Below are 13,075 nucleotides of genomic sequence, written 5' to 3' on the forward strand. Positions count from 1 at the left end.
GCTACCTACCTGCGCGCTCCACATTTGGAGATAATACATGGCGCGCGGGGGCCGATCGTTATTTTCGAATGCGAGCTAATTCAGATGGATGGGAGACAGGAGGAATTTATGTTTAAAGAACAGCGAGGCTGACCTCTGTTGGTTCACTTAATTGAAAAGTGAAATTAAATTATTGATTTTTGTATTTTTTTCTCTCCCCTTAGATGAATGGTAGGACCCTGCTGACATCTGAAAGAGGTGGAGAGAAGTGAAGGGCTCCTGAGAACTATTTTAAAGGGCCCATATGGTGGAAAACTAATTTCCATGCTTTTTGAAGTGAGTTTGTTCCACTGACCATTCACTCCCCAGTCCATACAGTTCATATATGAAAAGTAACCTGCAAAAAGGTTATTAAAGGAATATTTCAGGCAAAAAATATAATATAATTATAATAATAAGAGGGAGGTTGGAGGAATTATTAGTTAACAATGTACTTACCATTTCAATGCCAGTTGCTTTTGGCTTTAAAACAAACAAATAAATAAATAAATAAATAAAAAAAACAAAATATGCAAAATATGGACACCAAAGTTGCCAACATCTTATATTGGTAAACCTTTCCTACAAACTACCACACTTGCACATACTACACTGTACATCAATGAGGTGGTCTGGCCTTCCCGTTCACACTGACATTAGTGTTTTAGCCTGGAAAGCTATCAGATACACAATACAGGGAAATCAGTCAGATCATTTACATATTTTTTTAGTCTTAAAGGGCTCAATAAGAAAACATTGTTTAATCCTAAGGAATGAACAGATGCTGTAAACTGGTCATGAAGAAATTAATTAGGGCTATTTTTGATACTTAAGGGCATACATATGTCATAAGTGGACCTCTGGGAAGAAGAAAGAAAAATGCAAGACATTTTTAGGATAAGGCCCCTTTAAAGCCCGTGTCAGATGCTTGTCTCCTAATGCATTTTGATGAGAATGAAGTCTTCTCCTCCTAATGAGGCGGCACGTCGGGGTGCAGCTGAGCGAGCCGATAGCTTATCTCTTTGAAGGGGAAACAATAACAGCGAACAAACGGCGTCGACCTTTATCTACACATCGCCGTAGCACAAAATTAGCGATTTACATCTGTGTATCTCATCCCCCTGCTATCAGTGCAGTGAGGGAGGCATCTGTCACTTTTGTGGAAAACACAAAAGCCTGTGATAAAGTGCGGCGGTCGTAGCCCAGTGTGTTTGTATCAATGTTTTGTTGTGGTTTTAAACAGAACTGATCACAATTGGTGGAGCTGCAAATCAAAAAGTATAATTATCCATTATCCACTGTTGTGCTTGCTCACTGGTGCGGCTAATCTGCCATTATTCCGACTATCAGAAGGCTAATATAAAGTATATGTACTGTCTGGGCTTTTAGGGAAAGGCAGGAGCATGATGTATGGTTAATACACTCTCTGAAAGCAGCATAAGGGACCAAGATTTCACTGCAATTGCATATTAGTGTAATAAAAGGCCTAATAGTGAGACCTCTATGCAACTGTATGTGTGTGTGTGGGGGGGGGGGGGAGGGGGGGGGTTTAAGTCAGTTAATAGGTGTGCCTAATACTTACAACTATCTTAATGTGTGCTAATGTATTTAGCTCATTGTGGGCAGGGCTGTTTTAATGCGTTGGAACAAGGCCAGAAACATTTCCAACCCTTTGATGGTTCTGCACGTTGTTACGCTCTCAAATATGTCACGTCTCAATTCATGCAGCACATTCAGTGCAGTGCAAGCTGAAGCTGCAGTTGGGCGATGCTGCAAGGGTTGCTATTACAACAGCCAAAACTTTGCCAAACCACCTTGAACTGCTAGTGTTCTCTCGTCAGGTCAGCTGTGATTGGAGAACAGCAGTTCTCACTGCTGAATAATATGTTGAGGGTACAGAATAATATATTAAGGCCTCAAAGTTATATATTGTCTTTTATACTATTTAGTGACGTCAATAAATTATGTAGTGGACAGTATTTCGTGACCTCAGTGTATAACCTCATGGCTGCAATATAGTATCTCATGGCCTCAATATATTACCTTGTGGACTCAATATAATATCTCATAGCCACATATATATTATATAGCTTGTGACCCTAATATATTACCTTGGGGCCTCAATATACCATCTCATGGCCACAATATGTTATCACATGTGCTCACATATTATCTCTTCGTCTCAATACATTTTCTCATAACCTCAATATATTATCATGTGTACTGAATATATTACCTCATGACCACAATATATTAGCTCATTGCCTCAATATATTATCTTGTGGCCTCAATATTTTATATAGTGGCCACATTATATTACTCATGGTCTCAATTACATTATGTTGTGGCCAAAAATATGTTTTCCTCAATATGTTCTCATCTCATGGCCTTGAAATATTATCTCATGCCAGTCATATATATAATCTCATGGCCCCAATATATATCATCTCATAGCTGCAATATATTATCTTGTGGCCTTAATATATTATTTTGTGGCCATGTTTTATAGAAAGCAATTGTGCACACAGCTTGTTTAATTTAGTAGATAAGCACTGCTGATAAAATGGGCTTCATCCAATAGCTCTGGCACAAGCTGGAGTGGGATTTGTGATCCAGAACTAACTGTCCAACAGCAGTACCTGACCTCACTAATGCTTTAATTGCTGAACGTCTGGTGGAAAGCCTTCCCAGAAGAGTAGACGTTGTTACTGCATAATAACATGCCTGTTTTCAAAGGAAATGTTGAGTCAGCAATTGTCTATAAACTTTTGGACATATAGGGCTGGTAAGCTTACATATGCTAAAAGGGCTTTTCAAGGTAAATCGCCATTGACGTTTCAATTTACTCGTAAACTAGGCCTAATACATGTGCACAAAACCAGGGCATATGTAGTGTGTGTTAGAATTGTGCTGAGGCTGAACACTGCAGGAAACTACATATCCAGAAAGCAGACTCGAGACCAGCTGGGTGGAATAATGTGTGTTTATGCCACTGTCCAGTAAGTCAGAGCTGCTGGGCCATGACACAAGGTCATGCAGCCAACAGAGAAGGAAAATTAAATTATTAGCCCGGTCGGATTTACATTTCCCTTTTTCAGCCACAATTAATCAAACCATTGTTGACATTTATTTTGGTTTATTTATTTATTTCAGTGTTGACTTAAAGCGCCCATATCAAGGAAAAACTCGACTTTTTTAGTATCTAAACAAAAATACATATTTTTGTTTGGGAACATATGTACATATGGATAACATGTAGTGTATGTATTTCAGCCTATTTCTAACTTTTTGAGGTACAGTGCAGGGCAGCTGCACAGCTGGTTTAATTCTAAGGGATGAGGAGAAGTGGGCTGCAGATGAAACTAAAATACACAAAAAGAATGAAGAAATGGGCCCTTTAAAGGTAAAGGTAAAGGTGCACGTATTTGTCACTGTACAGTGTGGACTGTACAGCAAAATGTGTCCTCCGCATTTAACCCATCTGGTAGTGAACACACACTCACACACACACATGTGTTAGGGGCAGTGAGTACACACACACCCAGAGCGGTGGGCAGCCAACTCCAGCGCCCGGGGAGCAGAGAGGGTAAAGGGCCTTGCTCAAGGACCCAACAGTGGCAGCTTGCCGAGCCCGGGAATCGAACCCACAACCCTGTTATCGATATCCCGGCGCTCTAACCGCTGAGCCACCACTGCCCCTAAAATGCTGAGTAAACTCTAAATATACGCCGGTCAGCTATTACATAAAAAGCACCTGGCAAATATTAAGTAGGTCCCCATAGTGCTGCCATAACAGACTTGACCAGTCAATGCATGGACTCTACAAGACCTCTGAAGGTGTCCTGTAGTATCTGGCATCAAGATGTTTAAGTCCTGTAAGTTTTGAGGTGGGTGGGGCCTCCATGGATCGCATCATAGAACCTTAGGTGCCCATGACCCGGTCGCTGGTTCGTCGTATGTCTTTTTTGGACCACTTTTGGTAAGTATTGACCACTGCATCTCCACACTTTTGGAGATGTTCTGATGTTATGTTGCCCATTTTTGCTGCTTATAGCACATCATCACCTTCATGAACTGACTGTTCACTTGCTGACTAGTATATCCACCACCTGACAGATATGGCTAGTGCGCCCTCTAGTGGTTGCAAATTTAGTCCTGCTGCGCCTGTAACTCTTATTCAGTTAATGACGAAGTAGAGAGGATTTGTCCCACTATTACATTGTGTTGGATGGCGACCTTCTGAATGTTGATGCTCCCACTGGTAGCCGCAGCAATGTCTGAAGCAGAAAAGCCTGCTTATGCCTCACTAAGCCCCGCCTCTCGACCCCCTAATGATGTACATATTTAAATGTGCTGATATCAAGTGTTCATATACTCTTCAAACATCATCAGCTGACTTTACCAAAGTCCATCTTTACACCCTCTCCTGCACAGATTGTAAATGGAGAATGGAGAATTGAGGTCCATGCGTCATTTTCGGCGTCACTCCCTCTGACACATCGGCACCTTGTGGCTGTGTGTGAGTGGCAGGTTTGGTGTTGAGCGGCCTATAAACAGCAAAGAGCCTCGGTTAACTTCTACTGCTCGTCGCCCTGTGATTGATGAGCCAGTCCAGCCACTTTCTCTGCCTCATGTGCTTCCCGTAGTCTAGACTGAACAGATCAAAGAGCTCCACCATCAGGCTTTCTCTTTGAGCAGCTCATCTACAAGCATTTTATAGCAGGTTTCTTCATCTGTTATTTCATCACACATGTTGACTTAAAGCCACGAACAGGATGATTTCAGAAGTGAAGGATGTGTCATTTGGCCAGAGTCAACTCCTCACTCGACTTTATACACTGAGAAGAAACTGGAAACTGGAAGTCTGGTTTAAGAATGAATATAGTTAAGGGTCTATTTTCTGCACTATTTTGCACCAGAACCAGTCATTCATTCTTATATGATCAATTTCCCTTAGATTTAAACAGGCTATTTTGATACCTATATATGCAAATGATCTCTGTTGTGAATAGCTTTCATTTAGTATGCCTTATTCAAATAGCTGTCCAGTCTGTAACTCTCCTTAAAACGTCACTGTGACTAAACTGGGAGACTAAACAGCTGTAGGCCTAATGGACAGGGCTAATCAGCTGTAGATTGAATGGGTGGGTCTAAACTCTTGTAGGATGAAGACTAAACTCCTATAGGCAGAATAGGGGGGACTAAAGTGATGTAGGCTGAATAGGAGGGACAAAAGTGATAAAGACTAAGCAAGCTGGACTAAACTGCTGTAGGCTGTAGGAAGCACTAAACTGCTGTTGTCTGAATAGGCAGGACTAAATTGTTGTAGGCTGAATAGGCAGGACTAAACTGCTGTAGTCTGAATAGGCAGGACTAAACTGCTGTAGTCTGAATAGGCAGGACTAAATTGTTGTAGGCTGAATAGGCAGGACTAAACTGCTGTAGTCTGAATAGGCAGGACTAAACTGCTGTAGTCTGAATAAGCAGGACTAAACTGCAGTAGGGTAAATAGGCAGGACTAAACTGCTATAGTCTGCATAGGCAGGACTAAACTGCTGTAGTCTGGATAGGCAGGACTAAATTGCTGTAGACTGAATAGGCAGGACTAAATTGCTGTAGACTGAATAGGCAGGTCTAAACTGCTGTAGTCTGGATAGGCAGGACTAAACTGCTGTAGTCTGGATAGGCAGGACTAAACTGCTGTAGTCTGGATAGGCAGGACTAAACTGCTGTAGTCTGAATAGGCAGGACTAAATTGTTGTAGGCTGAATAGGCAGGACTAAACTGCTGTAGTCTGAATAGGCAGGACTAAACTGCTGTAGTCTGAATAGGCAGGACTAAACTGCAGTAGGGTAAATAGGCAGGACTAAACTGCTATAGTCTGCATAGGCAGGACTAAACTGCTGTAGTCTGGATAGGCAGGACTAAATTGCTGTAGACTGAATAGGCAGGACTAAATTGCTGTAGACTGAATAGGCAGGTCTAAACTGCTGTAGTCTGGATAGGCAGGACTAAACTGCTGTAGTCTGGATAGGCAGGACTAAACTGCTGTAGTCTGGATAGGCACTGTACTGTATATGGAAATACTGCAGTCTATGGTACAGAATCTAACAGATCTGCCTACTCAGTGCAGTTGTGTGTTTGAGAGCATGAACTGAGACTAAGTCGCTGCCTGTCCTCGTTGCCGCTGCAGTGTAGCTGTCAGATGGAGCTGCCTCCATGCCAGACTCAAGGAAGTCTCACAATCAGAGTGTGCTGGACTTGGGGCGCGTGTAGTGGCAGTGAGTCACTCCGGATAAAGAAGTGGAGAGAGTGATTCCATTTCCCAGTATGTGTGTGTGTGTGTGTGTGTGTGTGTGACTGCTCTGACTGCTATGTCTGAATCTGAGAATACTGATAAAGTGATGAATATAGAGTAGTCTTAGGCCTTTTTGATTGTATTGGGTGACGATTGCAGTTGGTACTGGACTGCCTCTAGAAACCAATTGGAAAAGCTTAAATAAACACCTTCATGAAAATATGGTAGAGACAGCTACCCCAACAAAAGCAGGATAAACTCTTATAATCCCCCTGATTGCAGAAGAAACAATGCATGAGCAGGTGTCCCAATACTTTTGTCCATATAGTATATATATATCAGTAATTTCTGCTGGTTTTATGTCGGGTTGTTTGTTTGCCTACAGCACAGCGATCTTGCAAAGCGCTGCCACCTGGACCTGGTTGTGCTGACAGGACGCTAACATTCCCAGTGCTCATCTGCTCCGAGATGGCATTTTTCCCCCTCAGGCTGTGTGGAGAAAGGTTCCCGCTACTTCCAGCAGGGAGCACTGTGTCTCTGGCTCAGAAAGAGCACTTGACTGGCAGGACTGATTTGCTCGGGTAGAGAACGTGCTCAGCCGCTGTGTATTCACCAGGTAAAAGAGGCTGTGACAAACAAGCTTCCAGAGCCGCCTCACACTTGCTGCTGAGTTGGACGTGTGGTACATCAGATCTTCTCTTGTGTCATTTGTGAACTGTGCTAATTTCTAAACGCTAACATATTTGACGCACAGCTTGCCGTTCTCAAGGCCTTGATGTGAAAGCTGGCTGTGAAAGGCATTACTCTCACGTGTTACATGCGTATGATGTGCACGAAAATGCCCCCCAGCCAGCTGATTCCGACGTGGTGGCCTGTCAGCTCGTGCTGCGGCCATGCAGACTTGGGTGGAAAGTGACATAGTTAGATGTCTGTCACCTTCACCTTGTGGCAGCGGTGGGCCGGATTGATGAGGCCTTCAGGTGGGACGGTGGCTGGATGTGAGGTCCAGATGGCTCATTACTACTGACAGCAGTTAGTTTTATCCCCCGCTCGGCTAAAGGTCACAGGACGGCTCAGCCGGCTCCACAACTTGCATCCGGCTCTCTCCTCCGGAGATGAATTACAGGCGTTTGGCAGCCGGTGTGCTGTAAACATTTTACCACTGAAATCATTCTCCGCTGTATAATTTGCTGCCTTGTGGTGAGGAAAACTTAAAGCAGGAATATGCTAGAATTGGGATTTCTTGCTGCTGACTTCTCTACACCATTGGGAATCGAAATGTTCGCTTTGAGCTCTTATTAAAAAAAGACACGCTTTACACATGCATTTCTGGACTCAAAGCTGAAAGCTGCAGAACCGTCACTGAAAGGTAAAGAAGCCACAAAAGAATCCACGAATATGATTTGGGTTATGCAGTGATACGCTGTTCCCGCGAGCGTTATCCTGCCCACTTCACCAAGTGATATAGTGCAGTTAGCAGCGCGTTGAGCCAGGAGTAGCAACGATGCTAATGCTATTCTCCTGATTACAGTTAGTGAAGCATCACAGTGATTTTGAAGCTGTTATTTAAGCAATAGAACATGAGAGGGGTGAGTTTTTCTGAGTGCCAGCACACCCTCGAGTGTTCTACTGCTTTTATACAATAGTTTTTACAAAATAAAGAAACTAAATAAACTAAAGAAGCCCTGAATTTCATACTGAACATGCTTCAGTACCGAGTTGCTGCTCTGCAATGGTTACAATTCCAAAACACCAGGACCGACTAAGTGGAGGTTTATGAAGGTACCTGCTGGGCTCTGTACGCAGTCCAAGATAACTGCTGATGCTCTAAGGCTCACCTTTTGTGGTACAGATAGAGCCATAGATCTGTCAAAGTTCAGCCAGAGATGGTATAAATGAGGAGACTGGACACTGGTTGAAATATGAATGAGTCCTCATGGCAACGCTCAACATGGCGAATAAAATCCCACCCTTCAACTACAAAGTGTGGAAAGACCCCTTATTTGACCTTTAGTTTCCAGTATTGTGATTTCTCCTTATTCACTGAGATGAGAGCCTGGTCCTGTGTGACTGGATATTACAGCATGGCTGTTCATGGGAGTGAACAGACCTGGCTACAAGAACTTTGTTTCAGTTTAGCCTTTTTTAATTGTTGTCAACACATCAACAGAGTGCAAAAAAACAATTTTAGTGCCAAAAAGCCTTGCTGATGTTTGTAATAGAACACTTCTCAACCAATCAGATAGTGAGGTTGAAACCGCTGTATAATTTAAGGTGCTTCAACTGATTGGTATATGGTTAAAAATTTACATTTACATTTACATTTATAGCATTTAGCTGACACTCTTATCCAGAGCGACTTACAAGGTGACTCGTATTACAGAGGAGGGCCAGTGTAGTGTTAGGAGTCTTGCCCAGGGACTCTTATTGGTGTAGCACTGCATAGTCACCTAGACGGTATAAAAAGAAGAACTACAGAATTGCTTCCTTTAAAAAAGACCTTAAATGAAAGATCTGAATGAAAAGTGCCAGTATTTAATTTCAAGACCACCTTTGTCAAGACTATGAACAGTCAAGATTGTGTCTAGATTGGCTCTACAGAGGGCTGAGACCAAGCCACACCTAAATCTATGGGGTGCTGAGACAAATTCAAGACCTAAGACTTAAGACAAATGAGAGCAAAAGCCAAATTATCTTGTTTTATAACTTACTGTTTTTCTGTATTGCATAAATTAAACTATATAATTACACAATTAGTTTAATTACATTTGCATTCAGTTTAAATTCAGTATGGACAAGGGGAAAAAACACATGTTTGGGTGTCTGTGTTCCCGTTTGGCCAATACAATTTAACACAAAACAACCCAAATACAGAATTTGGTTTGGAGCATAAGATAGCACATTTGGAAACTCAAGAGAGCACAAATGATTGAATTTTTATTGGTAGTTTGAGACCAGAAACTAAATTTGACAAGACTAATGCTGAAGACCAAGACAAATCTAACAAATCCAAAACCTTCCCAAGCAAAACATCTGGCTTCAACTCTGAGACCAGACCTACAGCCCTACTCTCAGCGAATCTCAGCCTATGATATATATTTTATTCCCAATATTCTCTCCTACAAGGCCGAGCACAGGTGCAAATAAAAGAACAGGCTGAAGTGAATTAGGCCGATGCTCCTCCGTATAGCTCAGCTATTCTACCATAAGACAGAACAGGCTGGAGAGTTGACAAGCTGTCAAGGCTAGTCGCTTTAAATTGAAGTCTATTTAAGCCAAATAAGGGAAAGAAAATGTTACTGAGGTTAGGTGTGATGGATTGTTGTGGTGTGAAAAATACTGACCCATTTCATTAGTTCTTATAGTATCTCTTTTGCTTTTTGCAGATCTACTGAAATACTGGAAGAAGAAGCTACACCCTACCTCGTCTCCCTCAGCTCGTAAAGCAGAACGATCTCACAGCTCTCAGAAATCCCCTGAACAAATTCAGGAACCGTGTGGTTTCAGAAGCCTCTATAGCGAGAAAGCAGGGCATGGCGGTATCAGTAGTGACTTTGCATGCTGGCTGCAGATGCACAGCTTGTCCAGTCCATATGTTTGGTGAAACATCTCGCCCCAAAGACTGCTGTGAGCGCAGCAGGGCCGTTATCGTTCCCTGTTTCCATCCTGCGGCTCTGTATTTGGAGCTCAGGTCAGGATGAAAAGGACACAGTGAGCTTTCCTGCAGATTTGCCCACCTAAATCTCCAAGCCCATCTTTCATGTGGGAGGTGGCAGTAAACAGGTTTGTGAGTCCCATTTTTTTTTTTATTCCAATAGAAGATTGCTGCCTGAGTCAATAAGCTATTTTTCCAAACTGCCACTTAACCCACCCATTTGTAGCTCCAACTAGCGCTAGTAAGGCCCCCAACACTAGGAGGGCAAGGCCTTAACACACACGTCTCCTCCGGTACATGTGAAGCCAGCCGCCACCTCTTTTCAAACTGCCACCGATTGTGGCATCGGCAGGCAGCCGACACGCACGGAGGAAAGCGATGGGTCCCCAGCTCCACCGCAACACCTAACAGACGCCTGTGTCGGCCAACATGGCTTTAAGAGTGGAGTGCGCCACATACCCACCCGGAGACAGCCTGGTATGGCCAATTGTGCTCTAATGGAATCCAGGGTCATGCTGCTTGACATCAGCAGCCAGAGTCCAAGAGAGCACAATTGGCCTTATTCTTTCAGGGTAGGGTTGATGGCCCTTCCTTCTCACATCACTCCCAGCATGCTGGCTAATTAGCAATGCTGCTTCAGGGGGGAGTTCACATAAACAGGTATTGGGTAACTAAAATTAGAAATAAATTATATTCTAAAAATATATGGGCAAGTAAACACAATGGGCAACATCGAGGCCCAGGAAAATGATTGAGATCATGTCAGTGTGTGCCCATAATTCAATAAGGTAATTATTGTGACAGGCCTAGTTTCCACCACCACATCTACAATGTTAGTGGGAGAGGAAACACTCAGCTATAGCTCAGAGACCATCCCTGGAAGGTCTTGGATGGTCTACACAAACACATACAGTAAAAATATACCCCTTTATCTCAACCCGGACAAAGAGACAGATACTTTCATGAATCTGGTTTGTAGCCTCTTTCTGCAGCCCCCCTAGTGGTCAAAAATAGACTAGTGGTCAGAATGGCAGCCATTCCTGAGGCTATACGAAGTGGTTAAAGTCCTACAGTAAAAACCCCTCTAGGATTGCAGACCATTTTCTGGAACCCACCCCAACCTTTTTTAATGATACTGATACTAATCCTGGAATCCCTTATATTTTCTTTTTCAAAAAGCTGGGTCTCTCAGGCCCCCCCTGTTGGCTGAGTCTCTGAATGCCCCCCTTTCATGAGCTGCCCTGCTCTCTGATACCAAACTTCACTAGGAAAAACATCACGGCATGAATAGAAAGTGCTTTATTTTCAATTCTCTTTGAGTTTAATCTAATCGAGCTGCTAGCTTGCTAGTTAATACAGTGGTGTTTTCAGCTAACATTGCCTGGCTAGCGCTGGGTTCTAGGTACTAGGTACTTTTTACTAGGATTGTTCGAACTATTTATGAGTGCAGGTCATCAAAAAACTTGCAGCTCTCTGTAAATAATAGTCTAGCTCAGCTTAGCAGCACGAGCAGCTTTGCTCCCCCACTTCCACACAAAATCATGCATTTAACAAGAGGTCACTCAGTCCATCCCCACTGTGCTACTGCACTCATTACACACTAGAAAAGACAAGTGCAGCATTGTTATTATTATTGTTATTATTATTATTATTATTAGTTCTTTTCTTTCCTTCTTGCTCCTCCACTGTGCTGAGGCTATGACTAACACCACTGCCCTGCTGGAAAAAAGAGAACATCACCATTATCAATTCCCTCGATCCAGCGGCAGGAATTCTTTGATTCTTGTCTTCAAAGACCTCCTTCTATTTGGTCATTATTTCTGCCAGAGAACTTTCTCCCGCTCAGCACACTCAAATGATGCGGGGAATGAAAGGCCTGCCAGATACAAAGCGCTGCCTTCCTAACTGACACTGCGGCGGAATAATTGATGTTTTCCCAATGGCAGCAAGTTTGCATCTGTACACTTTTATAATGTGTGGCCATTGCCATAAACACACCAGCCTGGTGGCGATCCTGTGACGGGGTGGACGGCAAATTTGCCACTGTGCTTTGTTTTCCTTTGACGGAATTACTCCCGCTATTCTGCAAGACAGAAAACGGAATGAAACCTTTATTGATTTGCTAATTTACTGTCCTCAGTAATGCACCCCTTTCTAAGGCCTTGGCCTTGTTTTCAAAGGGAAGCCAGGGACAGCATAAGCAGGTTTAGCAGTCAAGCTGGTTTGTCTGACATGTCAGTCTTTTTAATCTCTTCAATCATTCTTTCACAAATAAAGGTACAACAAGGGGTTCTTTGAGTGATGCCGTGGAAGAACCACTTATGGTTTCATAAAGAACTAGGGGTGCGTTTCCCGATTATGATCAATCTTAGTGATTTACAATTATCTACAAAGAATGCCACCCAGCTAACATATCCATGTGGGGCCGGTATGGGTAGCCCAATTGGGATCGGAGAGTTTTGTCCTTGGGTCCACGCTGGTCCCACATATGGATGCCCACCAGGGTCAGTGATGGGACCAGGAGGGGTTAAACCTGGGCCTCATCTGGGTTGTAAACTGCATAGATGGGACCCCTGTGAGATTGAGGTGGGGCGTGATGATGGGGCCCATTTGGGAAGCCAACTGGGTCTCAGTAAAAATGCACAAAGTAGACACCGACTCAGAGCCCATGGCCACCTAGAACCCACCTAGAACCCACCTAACCCACGTTCCACCCATGTGAGCCCCACATTGAGCAGGCTGGCTGGGCAGTTTTTGTCAAGAGTCTCCCCTGTTCTGATCGGTTGCCTTGTGTTGTGAGTCATTCAAAAAGCAGTGCAGGATGAAACCCTGCCTATAACATGAACCTGAATGACCACTGAACTCATCTGGAATGCCATAACAACCAACTAGAAACCATTTACCAACCACATAGCAACTACGTGCAGCACATTTCCCAGGTTGCATGTACGCCACAGTTCCTATTTAGACATTTAGACCATAGCAACCACCTAGAAAGCATTTAGCAACGCCATTGAAATCACTGGGAATGCCAGTTAGCAACACCATAGCAACCAACTGATAATTTCACATGAGAAGGAAAAAACCTTCTTTACTAAGCAACA

The sequence above is a fragment of the Salminus brasiliensis genome, chromosome 19 (assembly GCF_030463535.1).
Source record: "Salminus brasiliensis chromosome 19, fSalBra1.hap2, whole genome shotgun sequence".
NCBI lineage: Eukaryota > Metazoa > Chordata > Actinopteri > Characiformes > Bryconidae > Salminus > Salminus brasiliensis.